This window comes from Periplaneta americana, chromosome 10 (genome assembly GCF_040183065.1).
Source record: "Periplaneta americana isolate PAMFEO1 chromosome 10, P.americana_PAMFEO1_priV1, whole genome shotgun sequence".
Taxonomy (NCBI): domain Eukaryota; kingdom Metazoa; phylum Arthropoda; class Insecta; order Blattodea; family Blattidae; genus Periplaneta; species Periplaneta americana.
The window spans coordinates 28957068-28982373 of NC_091126.1; the positions used below are offsets into that span (position 1 = coordinate 28957068).

General features: G+C 36.5%; 1 protein-coding gene and 1 non-coding gene across 4 annotated transcripts in view; one reads left to right on the forward strand and one right to left on the reverse strand.

The window, feature by feature from the left end:
- The window catches only part of Mitf (transcription factor Mitf), a 539922-nt gene that overhangs the window by 287727 nt on the left and 226889 nt on the right, over positions 1–25306 (reverse strand). The gene's annotated exons all lie outside the window — the stretch shown is intronic.
- TRNAC-GCA (transfer RNA cysteine (anticodon GCA)) lies at positions 7341–7412 on the forward strand. The gene has a single exon. It is a non-coding gene; the product is annotated as a tRNA-Cys (tRNA).

A 25306-nucleotide genomic window follows, 5' to 3' on the forward strand; every position in this document is an offset into this window, starting at 1 on the left:
ATTAATTAAAACACAATTGAAATTACTTTTGAGAATTTTGAAAGTTGCTTTAGTAAAATCTTCCTTCATATTAGTCAAAGACGTATATCAGTAATGTCAGAGTTGTAAGCTCCAAAACCGGTTGTGGAGCTAGAGTCGGAGCGTGAACTTGCTTATGACTGTGGAAACACCAGGGCACGCAACGAGTCTAGTGGAGCGCTCCGCTCCGTTTAGTCTCTGTCTGACAATGGTGACGTATATGAAATATACTTTTAGACAGTGCTAGAAATGTACAGGAACTTTATCGTTCTATCTCGCAAGAAACGGCTGTTATCCGTTCCGGAACCCTTTAATTTGGTATTAATATAGGCCTATAAGTATTTCACTGGTCGGGAAGAGGAAAAGGAATTGGTTGGGTCACTGTCTGGAAAGAAACTAGCTACTGAAGGATGTCTATCAGATGATAGACGACATTAAGATATTGTATGGATCATATGAGACAAAGAGGAAGGCAGAAAATAGGAAAGATTGGAGAAAGCCGAGTTTGCAGTGAAAGACCTGCCCTTGGGCAGAACACTATGAATTAATGAATGATGTTTCAATACTTTTTCAGTTAAATGTGAATTAAATTAAAATAAATACTGACACAGTCGGCATTTTCGGTGCCGCTTTATTGGATTATAGCTTTCGTAAAAGCTCTCGTTAACTTTAATACTCTTGCGGCATGCCTTTGACATGTTTCACTTGAATATCACTAAGGTTCTCAATAACAGCGCGGCGTAAATGACATTAAAAAGACCGGGACCCAGTAACACTTCATCACTCCACGTCGAGCTAATGATCAGAAGTCACAGGTCACTACTAACCCTGATCACATATATATCAGATTGGCCATTCCCATGTTATGAAATGGCAACATAAAATGAAAACAACCACCAGTGCCTCCATCGTCGAAAAGATATTTTTGGGAAACGACCGCTAGATGGAAGTACAGTTGCTCCATAAGTGTTAAACACGACTTTTTTTGCATTCGCTAGATGGCAGCATAGTGAAATTGATAAGAGTGGTTGCCTTGAAAGTCCACTAGACTGATTAATCTGTTATATGTGATCAGGGCTACTAGGCAGCGAACCGAATTTCTTATTGATTAAAATGCGACCTGAGTATCCATTTCAAAGACTTCTCGAAACAAGAGTTCCACTCATAAATGTAGGTATGAAAATCATTTATTTCACTAGTAAAGTATACCCGTCGAAGTAAATCATTAAAGATGTTTGCATTTTATTTAATACATAATTTTTGGGCTGAATGAAATGACTATAGTTTCTGGTTTCTGTATGTGTATATGATAAAAGGGATGAATACTTCCGAAGACTTGTTTCCGAAATGTATATATTAATTAACATGTATATAAATATTTCATGGTAATATTCAGCGTCATTTCACTGGTCATTAACTTCGTCGTTGTAGTCAACTGCACCCTGTCCACGAAAATTACAGAGCGTTCCGGTTCGTGAAAACATCCATTTCGAGCTATGCTTTTTAGACAGTCGTGCCTATAAGTAGATATTTTAACACTAGCCATCAACAGACAAATTTTCACACAGCTTTGCCACTTACTCTCTTCGAATGTTGACAAATATACACAACTATCATCCTTGCAATTCGGAAGTTCCAACATCAAAACAAGCATATAATCCCATATATATTAATCAACTGTAACCTAAATATGCATATTTTGGCGCTTACTTCCTTTTGCCTTCTAACGAAAGAAGTGTGCACAATAAATATTTTTCTAGATCATCACTACCACCACCAGCAGCAGCAGCTTCAGGGATTAGTTAGCCTTTTTACACTGCTCCGTCTTCAAAGATTTCTGCAATGTTTGGGAAAAGTGACATAAGTCAGTTTCCACAAGCCTTTTTTGATAATCTTAGAAAGCATGTTGAAATGTTCAGATAGTCAATATAATATGATATAATATAATATTTTTTATATTCATTTACACCAAATTTCATATATTCTGATATTAAATTTCATTACAGATAAAACCCAGTCTCAAAAATCGTCTCAATGTAAATGTCAAAACGGATAACCTGTGCAGTACACACGATCTTGAATGTGAGTATTTTCGACACAATTTGATAAATTTTAACATTGCGTCATATAGGATTCTCTACATAATAACTAATATATTTCAGATTGATTTCACCATAACAATTAATGAACCATGAGACAAGACTAGCAGTAAAACATCCAATTAATGAAATTATGAAGTTTAAAGAGGAATGAAATGTTTTTATCGTGTTCACAGTTTTATGATGTTATAATTTAACACAACACAGCAGTGCAGCCACAATTTTATATCATTATTATGTATTAAATTTTCATACCTGTACATTAATTTTAGATTGTTAATTACCATAAGTCAATTTTAAATAGTTATTCATTATTAAAAGGGTTGTGATTAATCATCTGTTCCACAATAAGAGACAAAATGTACAAGATATTATATGTAGAAAAGCCTGATGATGCCCGAAGGGCGAAAACGTTTGCTTAATTTATATATTTGTATAGTACACAATGATCACTTACATGGGTAAGTGTCATTGACTTTTTTATATTTGTGATATGTCAATTAGACTGAATTAATAAAACAATATTATATTATATTATATTATATTACATCACACTTTTTTGATAATTCATTGACAACTTACGGAACATCTGCTCGCTTGGAAAAAAATACATAAGTATTTCTCCCACTACAATAATTCATACAGAAAAAAATCAAATTGACAAAAACCAGTGTAAGTTGTCAATAAATTATCAAAAAAGGTTTGTGGAAACTGACTTATGTCACTTTTCCCAAGCACTGCAGATTTAAAACTGCTCTCTCCATGTTTTTTTCTGGGCGGCCACTGTCTCTCTTTTCCGTAGCTCTGTAGTTGAAGATTCGTTTCGGGAATCATTGTTGAGATCTTCACCTTATAACCCCGGGTATGGACTCTCCAAATTTATGTTTCCAGGAGAGAGTGTGTCCCAGCATTTTATAACCTTAGAAACTGAGCTCCTATGGGATCCCCATCCGTGACCCGCGGGACGCGCTGATAGAAGAGTGACGACTTCGACAGAAGAGGCCACCATTCATTTTGGGTTCATACTAATGATCGGCACGACTCAGCAAAATAAACGGCAGGCCCATCATATCTTATTCTACTCCACATTGGTAATGTGTTCAGAGGTAATTTTAATTACACATAATCTTCAAGGAAATAGAAATAGCTGGACGGATTTTCCTACATATAGACATATTATTTTTGTTTTTAATACCTTCGATGCGGATCCAGTACGTAAAAGTGGTATTGTTTATTACCTCTAATAATTGAATCACGTGACTTTGAGGCCACTGGCGTAGCTCAGTCGGTAGCACGTTTGTTTGCTTATTAAAAACTGAACTCGCGCGTGAGTTCAATACCCGTTTGGGCTGAGTACCTGGTTCGGCTCTTTTTTTTTTTCTAAATTTTCCAAAACTATAAGGCGAAACCCCGGCATTATCTCGTCAAATATCATCTTGCTATCAAAAATTCTATTGATGCTAAATACCCTGTCAGTTGATACAGCATCGTTAAATGACAGATTTATTTGAATATACAATTTCTTGAACCATATTTTACCCGAAAGTACATTAGGGTTATAGTTATAGCCTGAGTTTATATTATTATAATGAGAATTCATTTGACGTGGGTAACCCAGTCTTGCTACTTAAAATTAACACTTATATCTACTACAATAATTTGAATTATTTACAAGTTCTTAAATATATTACATATAAAATTACATTGACGTGGGTAACCCAGTCTTGCGACTTAAAATTAACACTTATATCTATTACAATAATTTGAATTATTTAAAAGTTCTTAAATATACTGTATTACATATAAAATTACATTGAAGTGGGTAACCCAGTCTTGCTACTTAAAATTAACACTTATATCTACTGCAATAATTTGATTTATTTAAAAGTTCTTAAATATATTACATATAAAATTACATTGAAGTGGGTAACCCAGTCTTGCTACTTAAAGTTAACAATTATATCTACTACAATAATTTGAATTATTTACAAGTTTTTAAATATATTACATATAAAATTACATTGAAGTGGGTAACCCAGTCTTGCTACTTAAAATTAACACTTATATCTACTACAATAATTTGAATTATTTACAAGTTCTTAAATATGTTACCTATAAAATTACAAAACTCTTTATAACAGCACGTTTTTGTGAACACATTGAATAGTGGTTTGTCATATATTACATTACAAAAATGTAAATGTCCGACCAAAATATAGCTTTTGTTTTCGAACTCTGGACAATGAAACAAAAGGTGATCCACAGTTTGCTGTTCCTCACAGATACATAAATAGCCATTGTCCTTATGTATGGCAGATTAGATCAATATGATTTTGGGTTTTGACATCTTTTCGAACCAAAGGTAATTAATTAAAAATTACATTATAGGGCTATTTTATTTAACAACGTTCGCAACTGCGTTATATCAGCGTCGCCGGTGTGCCGGAATTTTGCCCCGCAGTTCTTTTACATGCCAGTAAATCTACTGACATGTGCCTGTCGCATTTCAACACACTTAACTGCCAATCGCCCTGTGCCGGGATCGAACCCGCAACCTCGGGCAGAGAAGGCCAGCACTGTACTGACTGCGCAACCCAGGCCGACGGTAATTAATTAAACATAAAACAAAGCACAACAAATCAATCTGACTGTAAAACGTTAAAAGCTTGTCTAATTAATGGCAGCAAAAATTCGCGATATCTCAATCCGTTGATATGATGTTGACAATGTAATGGCCCAGCATTTGAGACGAGTTTTTCCTTTATTTTAATATGTTTCTGCGTTTAGAATTTTATTATCGCGGCATTTCTAGGATGTATAAAATAGCGAAGGAATAAAGATATTGCTTCTTTCTTCGAGGCAGTGCTTTACAGTGAATGACACTATCTCAGCATTATCTTTACCCCGTGTTTACATTCGGAGACACGTGTCTATCTGAAAGGGAGGAACGTGACTTCGGAAAGAGTGCCAACTCAAACATGAGAGGTTTCCTCTGCTCATAAAAGCATCTGTATAGGGACTACTTTCAGTTGGCTTATCATAAAACGAAGAGGGAATAATTAAAATAATATTGCTGTAGCTGCACTGTCTAACCAAAACAGCGTGGTAATCGATCAGGCTCAGTTGTACTATCGATACTTAGCGCGGCACACTAGCGAGCACTACCACATGCAATAGAGAACCTCAGCTATTCTATTACCTTTCGTACCTAAGGAAGTAATGCCGAAAAATGTAACGTAGTTGTGTAACAGTTGTACTGTTATACACGACGTATGTAGTGATTATTTATTAGTAAGAAATTTACAGACGACATATAAACGAGCTATTCATTGTGTAAGTACAGGGACTTCATTTTATTTTTACTTCAATTTTTATTGTACATGAGTTTTTTAATGTACTTCATTCCCACCCCTTCTACTAACGAAGCTCCAACTGTCCTCCACACAGAACCAAGGCCGCACATACGAGTAAGCAGTACTGAGTTAGTGAGTATAGTACGTTTCAGAAATATGTTCGCGTTTTCCAGTGACGAAAATGTCCAATATTGAATCATATTTTCGCACAGGTACTGTCGTCAGTTTGTCTACGTCGCATCCCGATTTCCCACACCTGCTTCTGCTCGCTCCACTGTAAAGACTAGGGGTTGGGCTTCCTTAGCTCTTTTCTGAAAACATTAATTTCTGTTAGGAGTTAATTGGACGTCTACGTAATATTATGCAACTGTTTAAAATAACTTAAATAAAAGGGCCTCTTAAGTAATTAACTATCACATGATTTCCCCCTTTCTACGATCCTGCGACATAACCACTAGGACGGACAGCAGATAGCAGTCCACAACTGTGGAGTAACGATCAGCGCGTCTGGCCGCGAAACCAGGTGGCCCGGGTTCGAATCCCGGTCTGGGCAAGTTACCTGGTTGAGGTTTTTCAGGGGTTTTCCCTCAACCTAATACGAGCAAATGCTGGGTAACTTTCGGTGCTGGACCCCGGACTCCTTTCACCGGCATTATCACCTTCATTTCATTCAGACTCTAAATAACCTAGATGTTGATACAGCGTCGTAAAATAACCCAATAAAAAAGTAGATATCATGTCTGGGTAATTTTATCTGTGCGGATCGGGCAGAAGTGAAGATTGAATTTAAAGTACGTAAGGTACCTTTTATAGAGTAGGTACAGAATTATTTCAACATGAGTTACTAAGTATGAAGGACGAAACTGGTAATTGGAATTAGATGCAAATAGTCTATTGTGCGATAATATGCACAAAAGAACTGAAGCCTGTATCGAAATGAACGGCCACCACTTTTAAAAATATGTTTAAATATCCATATTGTGATTATTTTTCATTTTAACTTCATTCTCTATATTGTACGCTAATGTGCTGTACACAGTATAATATACACTGCATAATGAATACGTTCGCATGGATAGCTAAGTTTTTGAGTAAAAACACTTATTGTTAACACTGTACTATAATTATTTTGATTAAACAAAACCTAATGAAAATTATCAAACTCAAAATTGCGATATTTCCTACTTTACGTAAATGGATGAACTACTTTTCTTCCCTCCTATACCTAGTAAAGTGATTTGTTTGTATTTTACGCCGGTATCACCGAACTCCAGTCGTGGAAAGGGGTAGCAAACGGTGTTTCCGCGCCTCAAACATTAAACCAAAACGATGAAAGAGTAATGGAACGGAGAAAAATTCTCTCCGGCGCCGGAATTTGAACCCAGGTTTTCAGCTCTACGTGCTGACGCTTTATCCACTAAGCCACACCGGATTCCACCCCGGCGTCGGAAGAATCGTCTCAGTTTTAAGTTCCAACTCTTGGGTTCCCTCTAGTGGCTGCCCTCTGCACTACGTCATAGAACCTAGGACCGAAGTCCACATATGTGCTGAGGTGCACTCGTGATGAGTGACTAGTTGGCCGGAATCCGACGGAATAAGAGCCGTCTTAAATCACGAAGTGATTTACGCTTATCATATATATTATTATAATGTACCGAAGTACATATGATATTTCCATGCAGATATTCTGCGTCATCATTCCGTCGGATCCCGGCCAACTAGTCACTCATCACGAGTGCACTTCAGCACATGTGTGGACTTCGGTCCTAGGTTCATTGATATCTATCACGTAGTGCAGAGGGCGGCCACTAGAGGGAACCCAAGAGTTGGAACTTAAAACTGAGACGATTCTTCCGACGCCGGGGTGGAATCCGGTGTGGCTTAGTGGATAAAGCGTCAGCACGCAGAGCTGAAAACCTGGGTTCAAATCCCGGCGCCGGAGAGAACAAAAATAACCAACAAAATAAAAATAATAAATAAACCAAAGATTTCCCTAAACATAAATACTATTTATAGAATAAATCTATATTCAAAGATTCTAAATCCATTGCACTTATCTGCCAAAACAGTAATAATTAATAAAAATCATAAATAAAAAATTATTCCAAATACCATTCCATTCCATTACTCTTTCATCGTATGATGACGCAGAGTATCTGCATGGAAATATCATATGTACTTCGGTACATTATAATAATATAAATTAAACCAAAAGTATAGCCAGGTTAATATTAAAAATGTTAGTAAAAATAAAATTATGTCCCTGTATAAGACAGTTAAATGTCTGTATAAGAGTTGTTATTAGTAAGACAGTAAGAGTAAATTCCGACAACACTGCGAAAAACCTTCGCAACATACTCGTACATAATGTACATGGGAGAATAATAATAGTAATATTATGAATAATAGTAACGATTCTGATAATAATTAGACAAGATACGTTCAGTCTGTCAGTATAGACTCGAGGAATCAGAGAGCTCGATTCCTCCCACATAATAACATTTCACTCACTCAGAATTATATGGTAATGGTTGTAATAGCCAGGAAAACTCCATCAGCAGATACGGCGCTCTGTAATTGTTGCTATATGCGAGACGGATCGTTGTCACCACACAACACGCGGACAAGACTGACATCCGAACGGTCTCTAACTTCACGAGAACCAAAAATTATTTTTCTCCCGGATGAAGTCATATTAAGAATTATATCGCCCTTAAAAATCCATTGCTCCCGGCGGTGTTTGAACTCTCGAATCTCGGATACAAGCTCCGACATGGTAACCATAAAAAACTGGGGGAAGACTGTAATATCGTAAGCCAGTCATGTCAATTGATGCCAATAGGAGCAAGCGCGCGCTTTGGAGCTCAGGAGAGCCAGAGCGCTTAACAGCGGAAAGGAAAGAGACAGACGAAAAAAGGTAGTATATGCTGCCGCTTGGTCGAGCTATATTCAGGGATGGCCAGCACTGATTCAATGGATAAAGGAAAGAGAACTTATTAAAACTGTATCCATGTTAATTTTTAGATTTGTCTGAGAAGTATAAGTGCATTGTAAGAATGTAAGTTTCAATTTTAATGCTCATTTTTCACAAGTTTGATTTTTTTATTCGAAAGAAATTTTCAGATATAGGCCTATTTATTTAGTAGTCTTACAGAAGTTTTCGTAAATCTAATATAGGGCCTAACGTAAATACGTATTACTGAAGATAGTGTATTAAAAATTTTGAACATATTCGCTTGGAAATTATTTGTAAGGAAATGAATTAACAAAGCAACTGCTGTTACATCATAAGCAAAAGATATGTATCCATGATTGTAAAAATGTCAGCTCTATAGCTTCAGCAGATTGCGAGAAAATAATTTTATATTATGATGATAGGAAGTTGCTCACCAATATCACTTTAAAAGCATAATGCGATAAGAGTTTTGTTATGGAATACTAGTTACAGTTAAAACATATACAGCACCTAGGTAACTTTGCTTTGTACTGTAATATTGTTTTGATTGGTTTATTAATTACTTTTATAAGGTATCACCAATATCAATTCCAACTTATCATGTCATACCCAATCTCTTTTTTTTTTTTTAGATATCGCTTTCTTTGTGAATGATGTGTTTCATCCATTTAGTACAGTATAGTTGTACTACTATGGTATTTATGTGAATATTCCTTCTTAACTCTTTATTATGATATTAACATTTAAAACACAACTGCAATGTTAAGAAACTGGTATTAGTACTTTTATTTTACAGACAATATAGATAATATCAAGCAAAAAGAAGCCATATAAAAATAACGACATAAAATTTCACGTTCCGTCTGAAGTTTGTGCACCACTATTTTCTTAATAGACTGCTTATTCATATACACAACCCTTCCTCTTTCCATATTTAGCGCTTGATGCCCGCGCACGACGTCATGGTCAGAAAAATGCGCTTGCTTTGACATCACTGTCGTAAGCCATGGTTCCCTAACATAATTCGTCTTTTCTATTCCATTCATCCTCGCAACAATTTCTCCTGGTATTTATTTCTTATTTCGCCCTGTTTACCAAGACGTGTGCTAAATTTCTCTGTCCAAAAGAGAAATATCGCCTGTTAGCTATACGTAACATTGTATAATAATGCAAGGACAAGCTTCATTTTCTGTGTTATACAGAGAAAATATGACACTAGAAAGCAGCCATTTTTTTCTACTTAAATGGCTATGTTAAAACGAAGGCCATTCTCGATTTCTAACAGTAATTAAGAATTAATTCAAGTTAAATATAATATTAAAGAGTTGTATTACCACAGGTATGCAATGCACAACAAATAAAAAAGAGAAACATTGAAATGAGAACACTAATTAAAGAACAGCTTGAAAATGAATACAACTGTATTACATTTCGAACCAAATTTTCGTGAACTGAGTAGTAAAGGCCTCCCCAAACAGACGCGATACGGAATGCGTTACGATAGCGTTACGATTTCGCGATAACGCAATATCGCACTATCGCGAAGAGGTGCCCAAACTGGCGCGTCCGCGATATACGATATTCTAACGTCCCCAGCCAATCAGAATATCGTAATGGGTGACCACATATGCGGATTTTAGTTTTCCAGCCACAGCGCAAAGACCAGTTACCTTCAACAGGTGTATATCACTTGTGCTCACAGATTTCGATTTCGGATTACTTGTAAACGAACGTGGAATTTTTTGTTGAGTTCGTAAAGGAAAATCCGTGGCATGGAAAAGGAGAAGAAATGGAAGGAGATAGCTACAATGTTAGATGTAAACAATAAGTGCAATTATTTATTTATAATTTGATGTCGTACTGGCTTGTAGACTTACGCGGGGTTTGAGCTAGAAAATAAATAACTGTCGCAAAAATGCACAAATGAAAAAACATTTATTTGTGCAAATTGCAAAATGCTTGTACAATATTATAAATAATTGTGCAGAAATATAAAATTAATGAAGTGGAAACAAAAAGTTATGTAATTTGTTTGTCGGAGTTTTATTACTTTCAATATCTTACCACACTCTAGATATACTTATGTAAGTAAATCATTAGACGTAGGTATGTTTAGAATAAATTACTACTGAATTTACTTTACATTAAAGTTCGTTATTTTATGAGTACTCTAAACATTGAAATTCTTTACTAGTAGGCTCTTCAAGGTTAGCAGAGTGCTAAGGTTAGTTGTTGAACTAAGGTATAAAATTAATCTTTTTCTTCCCTTGTGGCATTTAACTCGTGAATCCACAACCTCCTGCAACAAAAAGAGCAAATTAAAAAAAAAATAAAGTTTATGATCGGGTAAGCGTACTTGTTATTTATTTCACGTTCTTGGCAAAGAAAAGCTAAATTATCACTTTATACCTTTTTATAATGTTTATCTTAACCATACATGACTACCATGGACTTACCTGCACCTGCTTTGCCTGCGACGATTCTCATACATGACAGAGAAGTTCCTCTTCCTTTGCAGATGAATCCATAAATGACACATTTCAACCCAGCATCAAAATAAACGCGTGGCGTTCTTGCGATCTACATCTCCCGGAGAATAGAACGCAAAATCGTCGCGTTCTACTTGCTGCGATAATAACGCATATTGAGATAATCGCGTGTGTGTGAACACAATCATTGAACGCAGTGAAAACATTTATCGCAAAATTGTAATGCTATCGTAACGCATTCCGTATCGCGTCTGTTTGGGGGAGCCTTAATGGATCGACAACAACAGGGACGCCTAAGGCGAGATTCGATTCCTCAACTCCAGTTGTTCCGTACATATCTTAAGCGTTAGGAAACAGCCTTACCTACCTCTGAGGTATCTGAGAGGTTCTACGTCTAAATCGACCCATTGAATTCTCTTGTCCGACTCCGAATAGTACAAACAAAAATTGATTTTTGGTCTCAGCGCCGAAGGATTTCCGTCCATCCTCGCCGAAATAAATCCTAATCGAATTATGTAACCGAGTCTCCATTCTTGAAAACCCTATTTTTTTCTTAAAGATTCTGGAATGTTGAAATGGAAAGGGTACATATTCTCAAATATACTCAAAAGTAAATAGTTAAAAAAATGCCATAATTATATTTTCGCGTCCATTTTATTTAAACGCCCGTCCACTAGTCATACCCAAATACACTGCAGCCTACTAAATTTTTGTGCCTGACGTCTTACTTGAAATCTCGAATAAAATTGTACAGTGACTCGCAGAAAAACCTGAAACAGAATTTTAAATGGGATAACATATGTTTAGCGACTAAAAGATGTTGGAAATGATAATATGATATAAATAACATTCCTGAATCATCTTCAAGTTGGAAATTGCTATGGGAATTTTCCTGACATTATTTGTAACCAATATGTCTACAGAACAATCATTTTCTAAACTAAAATAAAGCAAGAATTTTATTAAGAAATCGTACAGCAATATTATAGTTCTTAAACAATTTAAGTTTGATGAGTATCGAACCCGGCATTTTCGCGGAAACTGAGTTTGACGACACAACCCACGATTTTGCATCCATAAAATATGGAGAAGTTTGTCTCTAGAGAACAGTATTTTAGAGAAGAGTGTTAAGGAATGTGTGATTGTGAGTGTAATTCGTTCCTGTGTTCAGCATCAAGCAGACGAATTATTATTATTATTATTATTATTATTATTATTATTCATTTTTTACTCAAGGAGTCCAATTATTAATTTCGCAGGTGGCCCATACCAATCTTAATTTGTCTCCGGTGCTACCTAAAATATTAACTTTGACTTATCGAAAAAATATTTCCTGGTTTTATTTTTCTAATTGGTTTATTTTACGACGATTTATCAACTGCGATGGTTATCTAGCGTCCGAATTAAGGTGATAATGCCAAAGAAAAGAATCCAGAATCCAGTGCGAAAGTTGCCCAGCATTTGCTCTTAATTGGTTGCGTTAAAATATCGGATAATAGTATGCCTGAAACAAGTTCCAGCTGGAATGTGAACACGAGATCGCTAGGTTCACGGTCACACATTACAATATTACTGTTAATTTGTAATTTAACATTTTCAAACGTGCCAACACCTAACTTGGGATATGTATATATATTTATTGTCATCAAATCATGTACAATATCTGTGTATCATTCGTTAATGGTGATTCTGTTATGTTTACAGGAAACCACCCTTAACTACATTTTACTATTAATAACTATAACTGTATATTCCACACTACATAATACAATCATTACAGTTATTTCTTCACAAAAACTCTTTTCCATTAATTCATATTTATTATATACAGTACATAGTCGACCTGGTTGGCGAGTTGGTATAGCGCTGGCCTTCTATGCCCAAGGTTGCGGGTTCGATCTCGGGCCAGGTCGATGACATTTAAGTGTGCTTAAATGCGACAGGCTCATGTCAGTAGATTTACTGACATGTAAAAGAACTCCTGCGGGACAAAATTCCGGCACATCCGGCGACGCTGATATAACCTCTGCAGTTGCGAGCGTCGTTAAATAAAACATAACATTTTACAGTACATATGTTTATACCTTAGTTTTCCCTTCCCATTTTTTCTTTACTAGGCCTAGATACAAACATTTTCCGAGTTCCCTCAATTTTCTTTCGTTTACTGTTCTATACAATTTCCTATATCATCGTTGTTCCGGCAATAACTCCTATGTGACATATAGCAAATAATAAAAACTCCTACATGTAAATATATTTCTTTCTTCCGAAAATGTAAGAATTCACAATCTCCTATGCACTACTGTCATAGAAGAATAAATGTGTTTTTTCTTCCTACTGAAAAATTTCATGTTTTGCACATAGGAGTTATTGCAAGAACAACGACGATGTGCTATTTCTACATTCAGTTTTAGTAATTTTTCTTCCTCTTTCATTTTCTGGGCAAAATATAGGAATGTGTAACGCGTCTTCTTTTTGATTACATAAAGGACATATAACTTTTCCTACGTCTCCTCTTCTATTTTTTAACCTTCAAATTCCCAATCTCCACAACGCTAATCCCATCCTTTTTTCCCTGTTGTTAAGTTTTGTATCTTCTCCCTGTCCCCATATGATTTCCATTTCTTGGTAATTTATTAATACTTTTAAATCATTTAACTTGCTAAACATTTACTGTCTCAAGTCCACACCTGTGGAGTAACGGTCAGCACATGTGGCCGCGAAACCAGGTGGCCCGGGTTCGAATCCTGGTCGGGGCAAGTTACCTGGTTGAGGTATTTCCGGGGTTTTCCCTCAACCCAATACGAGAAAATGCTGGGTAACTTTCGGTGCTGGACCCCGGACTCATTTCACCGACATTATCTTCATTTCATTCAGACGCTAAATAACCTAGCGTCGTAAAATAACCCAATGAAAATAAAAATTTACTGTCTCACTATCTCGTCACTCCTCTCCATTATAATTTTGTCTATAAAATTTATATGAATTTCACCAATATCTTGCCATAACCAAGTTAGTCCTAAGCTGCTTACATTATTATCTAATTCTTTTATTCAATTATACTTAGTTTTCATCGTTTGTAGGAATTTTAAATTTCTTTTCAATGCATCATTTCCTTCTTTCTCTACAACAGCCATCGTCAACTGGCCTGCATACTAGTTCGGAGCGCAGAGACGCTGGCTGAGGAGGTAGTAGTGTGCAGTGTGTCGAGCCAAGCCATCACAGAAGCCAACTTACTGACCAAAATTTACAATGTCTTCTTCGATTGTGTTCTACACGAGCATTGACGCCTAACTTTGACCAGTTAGTAAGGGAAAAACGAATTCAAAAATCCAGGAAAACCAGTGCTAATGACCAGCGAAAATAATTTTTATCATTTGCTATTTACATTGTAATAAAATAATTTAGGCCTACTTCAGTCTTGTAACAGAAACGATAATATGTTTCATATGTTACACATAATAACAAATAATTGGTTTTGTGATATATAGTGTCAGATAAAAAATGGATAATTAATTTTATTTTACTGATGACACTTGAACAAAGGAATAGGGTGACATGATTTAAATATTACTAATGGATTCGATTTGTTTAATATTTTGTAACGTGAAAATGCATTATAGATCTGTGTGTTCTCAATTACTTTAATATGAAAAAAAAAAGACTATTTGCTTTCAAAACCGTTACAATACATAACGAAAAAGTACAACTTGTTTGTTGTCTTAAACTAAAAAGTGATTTAAAAATCCAGGAAAACCAATGTTAATGAACAGCGAAAATAATTTTTATAATTTCTTTTTTACATTGTAATGAAGTAATTTACTTCAGTCTTGTAACAGAAAAGATAATATGTTTCACATATTATTCATAATGAAAAATAATTGGTTTTTGTTATATATAGTGTCAGATACAAAATGGATAATTCATTTGTTTATTGACACTTGAACAAAGGAATAGTATGACATGATAAAATATTAGTAATGGATTCGATTTGTTTAATATTTTGTAACAGTGAAAATGCATTATAGATCTGTATGTTCTCATTTGCTTTAATATGAAAGAAAACTATTTACTTTCAAAACTGCTACAATACATAAAAGGAAAAATACAAGTGGTTTCTTGTCTTAAACTGAAAAGTGATTTACTTATTACACAGTTCCTCTTAAAATAAATTAAGTACATGCTTCTTCAGTGATTATTTTTATTATAATTATTAAAGACTGATTAAAAGGGTTGAACAAGTGAACGGACGCCACTGCCATCACCTGATTCCTTCCCGGTATGGCATAGTTGCGCCCCGCGGTCAATTGGGAGGCCTAGGCATGGCATAATTGCGCCCCGAAGAAATCAGGTAGCAGAAGGGACATGGCATAGTTGCGCCCCGAAGAAATCAGGTAGCAGAAGGGACATGGCATAGTTGCGCCCCGCGGTCAATTGGGAGGCCTAGGCATGGCATAATTGCGCCCCGAAGAAATCAGGTAGCAGAAGGGACATGGCATAGTTGCGCCCCGAATAAATCAGGTATCAGAATGGACATGGCATAGTTGCGCCCCGATGGGCATAGTACACACGAAAGTGATTGTCATAAAATAAATAAATTACTTAAAAATATTACAGTGATAGCTGCATTGAAATTAGGTAGGCCTAGCATATGATCAATTTTGCTATTTAAAATAATACTTTTTTTTTATCGATCACACACAATAAATGAACTGCATTTTTTGTTTGTACATCGATATCTTAACCCTACGGTACAGAGTTTCGAAAATTGAAACTTAGAACCATTGTGAATTATTAACTCTTTACCCTTTTCACTAAACTTAACATTCATTTTAAATTAACCTCACTATACGCCACAGACGGTGTGAAAATCACTAATAAAATGTCAACACTGCTAAGGTCCCATATTCCAACGGCTCACTCATTTGAATATGTCAGTTAATAAAGTACTGCCAACTTCATGGTGTTCATTTTGACGGTAGGCTATTGATAATCACAGCATAAACAGTAGACAAATAGTTAATAAAGTACTGCCAACTTCAAGGTGTTCATTTCAACGGTATCGATAATGAATATTAAATCGAATAAGAAATCAATAAGTTTAGTTGATTACGAGGCTCGATTTTGCGTAGTGTCTTTTTCTCTACCTATTTCATCGGGGCGCAACTATGCCATGCCCCTTCTGCTACCTGATGGGAACGGGGCGCAACTATGCCTACAAAACAGGGACCCTTTTTTATCTGCTGCATCTTATCTGACCGTGGGGCGCAACTATGCCCTGCCCTTCCTTCCCCCAACTCCTGCTGCACAGCTGATGTCCAAGGGATAGAACTGAGCTAGCGAGCAAACGGTTCCCGCACCATAGTGCACTGAGATGACGACTCCTGCTCTACAATATAGCCCAAACATTTTAATATTCCTAACTACTACCCTCCATCCCCATTTCCAATCTGGCTGCTATATTTGAGGCAACTTGGGGTATAATGAGCAACTGACCAACCACAAAGTAGAAACTATTAGACTGAAGACGCGACTAAATTGGTGTCGTCAAGATATATCTACGTCATCAGCACCTTTTAACACATTCGTAGCCCGTGCAATTCCAATTAAGCGTAACGACGCGGTGGGAGGCGGGAAAAGAAAGCGAAGTAAGGGAAAACAACCTTCGCTGTTGTGAACATTGCAGATAATACAATTTTCTTCTCTTCTCGCTGGTGATCACGAATTCAGCTCCACTCCGCTGCTGTCCCACTTCCCTGCAAGATAACACGTATCAACATACGTGCCGCAGCGGCGCGGCGCGGCCGAAGAGTTAAATGCCTCGCTCGCACCTTGCGCCTTACGACATGGATGTCACGGTCGCAGCCCTGTGTTAGGAAGCTTCGCTTCACTGATTAACTAATTGGCTAACTAGTCGTGTCAGCGGCCAAGAAATCCATTCTCAAGACTGTTCAACTGGAGACATGCTCACTGCTTACGAACGCGTGTTGACAGGTTTCCTCTTCCACTTCAGTTGTCCAGACGCCAAAAAATGTTCTTTCTCAATTCCAGCTTATTATTCCGAACTTCTTTCAAGATTACCATAAAATGTTTGATCATTTTTAGAAATTCCTTCGCGATTTTGGACTCTTCGCTATTGTCATTAGCAGGATTAGGATTTTGATGACCTATAAATCATGAAAAAATGTCCTAAAAACAAATGACCTAAAAATCTTTCAAAAATGCCCTTAAAATGCCTTAAAAATTGATCTTACATAATTGGCTTAGTAGGAAAAGAGGTTTTGTACTACTTAATATTTAGACTAGTAATTAAATTAAATTATATATTACCGGTTGTTCTTTATGGTTGTGAAACTTGGACTGTCACTTTGAGAGAGGAACATAGGTTAAAGGTGTTTGAGAATAAGGTGCTTAGGAAAATATTTGGGGCTAAGAGGGATGAAGTTACAGGAGAATGTAGAAAGTTACACAACACAGAACTGCACGCATTGTATTCTTCACCTGACATAATTACGAACATTAAATCCAGACGTTTGAGATGGGCAGGGCATGTAGCACGTATGGGCGAATCCAGAAATGCATATAGAGTGTTAGTTGGGAGGCCGGAGGGGAAAAGACCTTTACGGAGGCCGAGACGTAGATGGGAAGATAATATTAAAATGGATTTGAGGGAGGTGGGATATGATGATAGAGACTGGATTAATCTTGCTCAGGATAGGGACCAATGGCGGGCTTATGTGAGGGCGGCAATGAACCTCTGGGTTCCTTAAAAGCCAGTAAGTAATTAAATTAAATTTTACATAATTTTCTCTAAGTAGTACACTTTAATTAATTATTTTACCTGATGTAGTTTCCATGTATGATCGTTCACCTCTGTTTTGACATGTGGACATGAGGTCAACAGTCAGCTGGTCGGTCTTGGCCCTTCATGAGCTGTAGCACCATGGATTTACTTTACTTTTAGTTTTCATGTATTCTACCACAAGGCCACTCTTATTCGGAAGTAGCAGGTATAGAGGAGTTTATATTGAAGGGGTGGTTGGACTGATACATTATATGGGATGTACTACGTTAAAATGGCAATATTTGTGTAGAACAACGATTAAAATATTATACAAAATAATGGGTATTAATGGACAAAATATATAAAGAAAATATCAAAGAAAGTAAACATTATTTTAAATTAATAATGGAGATTTATGGCCAAAATTAAATGAAAATGCCTAAAAATGACCGAATAAAACAAAAGAGGCTCTTATGAAGTGAAACAGGCAAAAAAATGCAAAAAATATCCTAACAAATATGTTTTAAAACGCTCAGTTTATCACATAACATATAAATACTAAAGCAGCAATGTTTCTGGCTTACTAGAAAAAAGATGCAATTTCATAAAAATCCTAGCCCTAGTCATTAGTTAGTTTATAGGACTTCTATGACTTGTTAAATAACATTCGTCGACAAATTTCAACTTTTCGTCTGTAACATGGACAAAATCAGTTCAATTTCACTAAATCGTCTCTCGTGAACACGAAAATGATGGTAAAAATGTCATAATACGTAATGTTTTTGTAACAGAGGTCTAGTAGATTTCGCCCAAAAACACAGATTTCTGTTTTGTTTTACATGTAATACCGATATTACCTTTAATGTAAGTGTTTTAGTAAGCAAAATTAGTAATAGAATACATTAATTTTACGGAAAAAGCAACAGAGAACAAGACAAATGTAATATTGTGTGCAGTGATATCAAACTCTGGTGTTCTCAAACCTAAGTTTGTACCAAATTTAACCCTCAACCGGTATCGCTTTTTAAGTGTACATTACGATATCAAGCAATATGGGTCTATATTGACCCATAGGGTGCTATTCATAGACATTTCGCTAGCCCGCGCTATGAGCGTGCTAAACTAGCCCCAAGTATCGACTGTTTACTTGCACAGGATTCACATCATATACAGAGACATCATTTTATTCTTACTTCAATTTTTATTGTACTTGCGTTTCTAAATGTACTTGACTCCCACCCCTTTCACTAATGTCCTTGCTAACGTCAGTCACACAAACTGTTGCCGCTGTTGCTAGCAGTGAAGAAAACAGTACAGAGTACAGTGTGTTTCAGAAATATGTTGCATTTTCTATAGAAGAAAGAGCTTATATTATTGAAGTTAATTTTCACACAGGTATCGTGTGTACCATAACTGAATTTATCTGTGTGAACTGAGCACAAGTCAAGATTAGAGTTACCGAATGTACGGTACCTTATAATATGGTGCGGTATTTAACAGCATTATTTAAACAAGAGTTTTGTTTTACTGTTTGTAGGTATGAAGGAAAATGATGGAAACTGGAATTACAATATAACCGAATGTGAACAACATTTTTTTTTCACAATTTCCTGATTATATCATAACGAAATATTTTCGTAGAAATGTCATTAATCTGGTAGATAAATTTAGAGCAACACAGTGTACAGAAAGGAAGAAAAGTGTAAGATGGCCAACAAAGGTGACAGAAGATGTTAGAGAAAGGATGCAGCGAGGTCCTAATAAGTCGGTCAAGAAGTTAGCTGTAGAAATTGGGGTTTCTTACGGAAGTGCTCACAAAATTCTCAGGAATAAATTAGGTTAATAATATGCTGAATAAATTAGACATAACATAATGAATATAACCGCCTGAAGAGTTGAGTTTGTGAAAAAAAATGTTACTATTCTACTGTTTTTTGATAAAAATACTGTAACAGTAATGATCAAACTGAAAATCGTAATACTGTACTTCCCTGTAACATAAATTGATACACTACTTTTGTCTCCTTCTATAGCTAGTAAAATGATTTGTTTACATATTGCACTAGCAACTCCAAACTCCTGTAATGGAAGGGGGGTATAGTGTTTCCGAGTATAGCCAGGTTAATGTTAAAAATGTTGGTAAAAATAAAGTGATGTCCCTGTATATCGCTAACACTGGTTTATGAATATGGCCCATAGATACCAGTTGAGGGTTAAGTAACGCGGATCGACTAAGAAGTTCGCAGATATGTTCAGCAAAGACATTTCCTTAGCATTTGCGCGAGAAAATTTTAATAAGCGATCGGCACTTAATGATATGTCAAAAATGACAACAATCAGTGTACTAGCCTCTCTCTGTACAGTGAAAAATTAATTTCATCCAGTTTTCCGGAAGTTTGTGCAGCTTTAATGTTGTTTCTGATCATTCCAATGTGTAGCGTTCATTTTCCAAACTTCAAGTAATTAAAAGCTATGTGAGAAGCACCATTAATCAGGAAAGACTGAAAGGTTTAGCAAGCATTCTTATCCACCGAGCTGTCCGTGACTAAGAAGCTACTTTTCGAAGAAGTTAATAGCTAACTTACAAGCAAACATTCTCGTGGAGTCAGATAAAAAAAAAACACGTTACAGACACAGCGGGAAAGGCATGGAGAGCGTTACACTTTGTGATGAGGGTACTAAGAACAGGTTCTGACAAATCCAGAGAGATTGCATATAAATCACTAGTACGTCCAGTAATGGAATATGGTGCTGCATGTTGGGATCCTTACAGATTAGAACATATTAAGACACTGGAAAAGATTCAAAAAACGGGCTCTTAAATGTTGTCGGAAAAATTCACCATTAAAATGGGACACACTCACGGACAGGAGAACGCGAATTCGATTATGCGCACTGTTCAAAACATACAGAGGTGAGCCTGCCTGGAGAGAAATAAAAAATAGGTTGCAGCCGCCAAATTACTCTTCAAGGAACGACCACTCATATAAATTGAGGGAAAGAAGGCAGAGGACGGACACTGGAAAGTTTTCTTTTCTCAATCGTCCTATCAGGGACTGGAATGCTTTACCTGCAGACTTACTAAAGGCTTTACCAACAACCAAAAATGCATTTAAAAATAGGCTTAAGGACCTTACTAATAGACGGTAATTATACACAGTACTTAAAGGGTGTAAATGATATGTTGTTATTGAAGTGTTGTATCAGTGAAGAAGTATGTCGTGTCAGTGAAGTGTGCTGTGTAAGTGAAACGTGTTCCTGTCAGTGAAGCTTTATAGTTTATAGTGGCAGTGCAAAGAATTTGAACAGTGAAATGTTTTTGAAGTGTTAGTGAAATCAGGATAGAATCAGTGAAATGTGTCGTAGTTCCAGTGCAGTGAGTGAGTTGACAGCGAAATGAGTGTAATGTTGAAAGGTACTTGTGCAGATATGAACATATACTCGTGGGTTTTAGTTCGATCTTAGTTTTAAGATACAAATTAGAATATTTCAAATATTATTTTAAGTGACCGTTTCATTTAATTTAGGATATTCCCTGTTATTATTATTGTTATTATTATTATTATTAGTATTAATTATTAGTATTATTATTAATTGTATTTTTAATTAATAAGTTTATTATTGTCATTATTGAGTGTAATTAGTTACCACTGCCACCGGGTATATACCCATTGCAGTGTGAATAAATACATACATATTGAATAATGTCAAAGCAGGTGCATACTGCAAATTTGGTCACTCAAATGCAATTACGAGGGCTGTAAAATAAGTTTCCCTGGAGCCATTTACAGGCAGAAAACACTATTTCATTGGAAAAATTTATTGAAACAGATACAATTGTTGAGCTATTTTTCAACATATTCCTCACCGGAATTGAGACATCTGTCATGCAATGAGATCAACAGAGAGGTTCAGACGGCTGTCACACACTGGTTCCCATCCCAGGCGGCAGTCTTCTACGACACAGGAATACAAAAGTTGATTCCACGGTATGACAAATGTCTCAATTCCCGTGGGGAATATGTTGAAAAATAGCTCAACAATTGCTGTATCTGTTCCAATAAATATTTTCTTTCTGTAAACGGCCCCAGGGAAACTTATTTTTACGGTCCTCATAATTGCGCTCGAGTGGCCAAAATTTATACATATAAGCGCCTGTTTTGACATTAAGACGGTGAAAGAAAAAAAAAACTTTCTTATCTTCCCCCATGAGAGTGTTTGTTAGCAGAACTCAAATCAAGATGGAACAAGTTTTAAGGTATAACAATGAATGTTATACATACAATTATAAAATTTATTTGGAAACAAATTCTAACATGTAGGCCTAATGGTGTCAATCTGTAGAATTCAAAATTAGTTGGGGCACAACTTTTCCAGGAGCCTCCAATCCTCTAGTTATTCCACTGGCTATTATCCCTCATATAGACGTTTATAGGCACCATGAAACTTGGACAGGTGATTTTCAATAATAACCTAATACAAATTTTGCATTAAGTTTCCTAACTTATGTACTGTGAAGGAATAAAACAGGCAAAAAGGGCCATGTTACAATGTAAATTTAATAATCTGATTGGCTATGTATTGTATACTTTTAGTAGAGCCATCGATGTAGCTCAGTCGGCAGACTCGCTGGGCTGCTAATCCGGAGCTGCGTTCGGGCTTGGGTTGGATCCCTCTTTGGTCTTTGGTTTCTTCCGAGGTTTTCCACAGCCATGGGACTGAAGCCGGATGGTTTATGGCGAGTCCTCGGCATCAACCCCTTTGATTTGATCCCCCCCCCTTTGATTTGATTACCTGGTTGGGTTTTTCCGAGGTTTTCCCCCACCAAAAGGCAAATGCCGGGTAATATTTTGGCGAATCCTCGGACCTCACCTCATCTCACTACATCTCGTCAAAATATTGTAAAAAATTGCACAAAATTGTAAAAATTGTAGAAAATTACTAAATTGTAAAACTGTAAAAATTTGTAAAAATTGTAATTGTAATATTGTAAAATTTTGACTTGTTCCACACCTTAAAGCTTCATTGCTCATGTAAGATCTATGGAATGAATTAATGAATGAGAAAATGTACGCCGTCTTTGTGGCACTCATTCTTTTGGAATGCTTTCCTTCCAAAGTGAAGTAAACTAGGGATTACTTTCCTGCAGATTTATCGACGTGAATAAATCCTATCCCTGAAAATGCACACAGGAAAATATCCAGCCGTTCCTAGCCCACGTCAAAACATCAGTTTCGTAGTCAAAACCACATGCGTAACAACTGTTCCCGTCTTAGAAAATCTCCATTACGCAAACCAACAGAAGAAAAGGCTTATGGAAGATCTGCATGAAGCCAGACGTTAGCAACACACTAACGAAGCATATTTGCGTAATCACATATTTTGAAATATAATACCGGCATATTGAGTTGTTACGAAATCTTTATTAGGTGTATCGGACTCAGTCATTTCTGTTTGTGCGCTCGGCTGGCTTCCTGTGGACATAGTGTAACTTCATTACGGATTCCTAGTCCTTCAACTGATGTCTTAATGATTTGTAAGTGAATAGCAAACGTTAATACAAATGTTATTGGACCTTGAATATGTTGTTCGAACCTGTCGGAGATTATTTCAGAGTGCAGCAAAGTAGAGGTGTCAAAATGCAGACGGCTGTCGCACACCGTACAGGAGGGGAAGAATAAATACATCGGTTAGAAATTCAGGGATGGTAAAAGATGTGCCTTTGCACACATAACGAAGTATGCATTTTCTCACACGAAAAAGAAATGCCACAACAGCAAAGAATTCAAAACCAAATCTGAACGTAAGTGAAAAGGTTGCTCAAAATTAAAACAAACACTTATAACTTTCGTTGTAACGGTGTCGTGTATAGTTCCTGGGGTAGCTCAGTCGGTAGAGCGTTCGCGCGCTAAGCGAAGGGTCCCGGGATCGATACCCGGCCCCGAAACAATTTTTCCTTGAAATTATTCAAACCTGCTTTACAGGGAGCTACTACTTGAAAGCCAGATTTGTATAACAGTGTAGGATTGTAGGGCAGAGAATTTGGAGCCGTTTGAGATAGGAAATTCATTTCCGCCGATGTCTCCTTTCAGAGCTACACCCAGTGTTCCCAAGTTGGTGATTCTGTCATCAGATCTGGTGTTTCTGAGAAGCCATTTTATGTCAAAATATGTCATTTAGCGACGTGTCAAAATTCTGATGTTTTTAAAGTAAGTCTAGTGATAAATCTGGGATAATGGACGAACAAAATTAATATTTCACTTATTCTGTTTTTTTTTTCATTTAATTAACCTCAAATCTTAATTGATTGGGAAAAGGTTGGCATCACTTAGCGTTTCAAAATAATTGTAACGTCACCACGAGGGGATTTCCCTCCCTATCATCACTCTATTAACTCAGAATAGGAGTTAAGAGATCATGAGCATGAAGAAACTGAAATCAGGAACGAAGAGATACAGAAGTCTGTGCATCTTTGGTCTGCTTCATTAGCAGTTCGCTTTCTTAATCAGTTGCCAGAACTTTTTCAACACAACAGAAATAAATGTTTCCTTTTTTTAACTTTTGCGGTACTTCATAAATATGTGCAGCGTGAAGTGCAGTGTTACTGCTTGTGAAAAAACATTTTTTCGAGCTTGCTATATTTGCTTTATCATTTCTAACTCTTTCTTACTATAATACCGATGTTGAACGCGCGTTCAGTGTAATGAATTTGATAAAATCTAAATTGCGAAATAGAATGAAAATTAAAACACTTCATGCTGTTCTGTGCATTAAATTCGGCTTGAAAAGAGTCAACAAATGTATAGTTACAATTTACCAGAAGGTGCAGTTAAACAAATTGGTATAGGCATCGAACAAGGAAAACTCAGTGCGCAGAAACCAGCGGGCGTGACTGTCTCGTGCAGATGACGTATGCTCCCGTTCCCAGCATTCTCTCAAGGCTACTGCAGGGGGGTAAGAGGGGTATAGCATGCGCGCCGCGAGGAGTTCGAGCTGAGTTTTGCTTGTAGAATACCTATACCTTACAGTCACATACTCCCGCAGCGACATCTCTAGAGGAGCATGTCGTCTTTGAAGAGGCGGGAGGGGAGGAAATGTTCTATGGTATAATTACAATTTCCGAATAATGGAACTAGTTTTTATTTGTATTTTAACACAAATGATTTCACATAAGTAAAATTAATGAAACGGATATTTTGGTGATTTTTGTACTACTATTTGGTGACATTTAATTTGACAAGTTGGCAACTCTGACTACAACTTCGTCGTTGTAGATGTGATAACCCCTCCAGGTAGGCAAGATGCTTTAAATTAAAGGCCCGTTTGGTGATTGGTAACTGTGTCCGTGTATCAGAAAGACTGTAGAAACTTTCGTGAGGTTGTAGGGCGAGACATATTTTGGAGCTGTTTGAGATAGGGAATGTATTTCCGCCGAAGCATATCGGTGTATTCCCGCCATATTGTGATGGATTCACTGCGCACCGTCAGCAAACAGACTACAACTCAAGCTGTTTGTTATTAGCACAGTGGAATGGTGACAAGATAGGAGAGTGCCACGGTCGTAAAATATGGACCTCAAAGCAAACGTAAGGTTCGCTCTGAACATT